At 53.4% G+C, this 3,033-nt stretch overlaps 1 long non-coding RNA gene across 1 annotated transcript; it reads right to left on the minus strand.

Annotated features, from left to right (window-relative positions):
- Nucleotides 1-371: 371 nt before the first annotated feature.
- Nucleotides 372-2,788, minus strand: LOC102478301 (uncharacterized). The gene is made up of 4 exons (XR_334880.1): nt 2,692-2,788; nt 2,437-2,557; nt 2,022-2,124; nt 372-815 (listed from the first exon to the last, which is right to left on the minus strand). It is a non-coding gene; the product is annotated as an uncharacterized LOC102478301 (long non-coding RNA).
- Between the last annotated feature and the right edge of the window lie 245 nt (nt 2,789-3,033).

Consider the following 3,033-nt stretch of genomic DNA (forward strand, 5'->3'; position numbering starts at 1 on the left):
AAATGGAAGGCGAATGTGGCAAAATGTTGGAAATGGGTGAACCAGGGTGACAGGTATCTCGGGGTGGTCTGTTCTAGTCGTGCGGCTTCTCTATTGATTGCTCTTCTGTTAAAATAAGAAGTTTGAGAGGAAAGCATGTCTTGTTGGGAAATGTGATGGCTGTCACGAGTTGTCCTCCCAGGAGGCTGAGCCAATCTGTATTCCCACAATGCCGTGGGAGGGCTGCTGCAGCTGTTTGATGTAGCTATTTTTATTCAGCTACTTTGATATGAGGGCCTTTTGTTGATGGGGTCATATATCAGTGTTGACCTGGGGACGTTTCGTTTTCTTCCAGTTTAATATAAATATTTCCCAAAGTGCATCAGCCCGTGCAGCACGCCGCGCCCACCGCCCGGCTCAGCCATTGCTACCGTGCTCTGTTTATTAGTACGTATTTTGGGGGCATGTGGAAATTGAGATGCAGAAAGATGAAGTAACTGTCAAATGTTACTGATGGAGCCAGACACCCTGTCCTCTGCACCTCGTCCTCTGCTCTTGCCTCCAGAATGTACCGGAATTGCTTCCTGAGCAGATCGAACTGGAAGTTTTCTTCTGAAGCAGCTTAGCAGTTCGGTCAGATGGATCTGGACTTGGCCGCCACCTCGGACCTGGCCAGACTCCTTAAACTCTCGGTTCCTGCCTCGGTGTATTCACCTGGTAAAGTGGGTGGTGGTACCTCCCTCGTAAGACGGTCGTGAAGGTCCATGGCGATGGCACACGGTACTTGAAGCTGGTGGTAGCATTATCATCGTCATCTCTCCGTCTTCTCTTTTCATCTAAAACAGACACTCAGGGCACCTCCTCTAGGAAGACCCCCAGCACCCGTGTGCTCCGTGTACTGCTGCCGTGCAGCTCCCCCGCCCACAGCCACAGCCTTGGAGCCCAGTGCTCAGAGATCTCTGCGAGATCTCTGCGAAGCTGATGTTCAGGCACATGAGCCGGGGTGGTGTTCGGTAACCCGATGTGAACTGTACGTCCTGGAGTCCCACCAGGCCTCAGGCCGCAGGCCCTCCAGGGCCCACAGCGAACAGGTCGGATGAGTCTCCAGCAGTCGTGGCATAGCGAGGCAGGGGCTTGTGGCCCGATGCTCCTGTCCCCATGTCTCCAGGATTCCAGTTCGTAGGGGAAAGGCAGTGCAGGGCTGGGACTAGGGTCAGGCGAGTGGGACACTCACCCAGAGCAATGTTAGGGGACACCAAACACTCAGTGATCAAAGTAAACAGTATTTCAACGCAGTGTTAAAAGAATCAAATCCGTGAACTATGGCCTGCAGGCTGGGTGCTTACTTTTTTTGAAAGCCTCGGGAATCTCCGTGGCCTCAGGAACTGAGGGCCCCTGGGGAGTGTCCTTGTGGGCATTTGTTGTCCTCAATATGACAGTACCCATAGGCCTGCACCCTGGACTCGGCCCAGCTCTTCACTCCCTGTGCTCCCAGCACCAGATTCCCCGGCCCGGCCAGGGCTCAGGCACTATTGAGGGCTAGAGGTGGGCGGGGCTTGTCCCCTACTCTGGAGGAGGAGTGTGCAAGGGGCTCCATGGTCTTAGTACTGAAAGTAAAAATTCTCTCCAGAGACTGGTGCTGGGAGTCAGGAGCTGGCTCACAATTAGCTGGAGACTCTTAGGAAGGCATCTCATCTCTCTGAGGCTCATCTTCATGATTGGTCATAGGGATGACTGGGTCCCCTCTGGGCTCCTCAGTAAGAGCTCAGGAGGGCAGTGCCTTATACCCCGAGATGAGCTCTGGAAACGTAAGCTGCTCTTCTTCCAGTGGTGGGTGGGATAGATTCTGATGGGGGGTGACAGCTGCTGGCCCAAGCGTGGCTGAGTGGGATCATAGGTCAGGTCAGCTCCAGCACTCCACTCCACCCCAAGTGGTTCAGTGACAGGCTAGGGGCTGGGGTGGGGCAGGAGGACAGTCCGTCACCCCCAGCCTGGTTCACAGACACCTCCTGAGGTTCCTTACCTATACTCTTTCCACCTACCTACTCCTCGGACGGGTGGCTTTGCAGGTGTCCTCACACACACTGTGTTCCCGGCCCACCTTTGGGGTCTCCTTTGCCCTTCTCCATTGTCCATTCCTGAGAGCTACACGGAGGAAGGGCATGAAAGGGGAAGGCGTACCAGGCCCGAGGACATGCCTCAGGTGACCACCTCACACCTTCCTTCCCCTCCTTCTTCCCAGTGTCCTCTTAGGCCGGGAACTGGCTGCCTTCTTAAAGACAAGAATGGGGAAGGAAGAGAGGCTTAGGGGTAACTTTTCAGTTCCTGGGGGCCTGGCTTTCTAATCACAGGCAAAAGTTATCTAGATTGTTCCGGCAGAGAGAAGCAACCAGAATAATTAGGGTCCAGGGGATTCTTTAACAATAAGCTCTAGATGGTCCCTTTTCATTTATTTACGTTTGTCTGGAAGGCCTGCGGTGCATCTGTGTCCACCTTCCCAACACCCGCCAACTGCCTTGCCTTGCTGGGACTCTCTGTGCTTCCTCCTGCCTCAAAACGTTTCTACCTGCTGTTCCTGCTGCTGGAAAAAGGACCAAAAATTAGGTAACATTTTCAAAAGAGAAAGGATTTCTATGAGCCAGGTTCTCCAGGGAAATGGAATCACACACACACACACACACACACACACACGATTTACGATGACTGTCTCACATGATTCTGGAGGCTGGCTTATCCTGAGATCTTCAGGATGAGTGGGCACAAGAAGACCCAGGCAAGCGATGGTTTCGTTTCAGTCTGAACTGAAGGCCTGAAACCCAGGAGAGCCAACGGTGCGGTTCCCGTCCAAATGCTAACAGGTTCAGAACCCTGGAAGAGCCAAGGCTTCCGTGTAGGTCCCAAGGCAGGAGGAGGCTGGTGTCCCCACCCAAAGGCTTGTCAAGTACAAAGCGTTCTCTCTTGTTCGACTCAGGCCTTCCTCTATTGGAGGAGGCTCCCTCACCTTAGGGAGGGCAAACTGCTTTACCTAGCTGATGATTTACATGCTAATCTATA

Source organism: Tupaia chinensis, unplaced genomic scaffold (genome assembly GCF_000334495.1).
Source record: "Tupaia chinensis unplaced genomic scaffold, TupChi_1.0 Scaffold000302_1, whole genome shotgun sequence".
Lineage (NCBI taxonomy): Eukaryota > Metazoa > Chordata > Mammalia > Scandentia > Tupaiidae > Tupaia > Tupaia belangeri.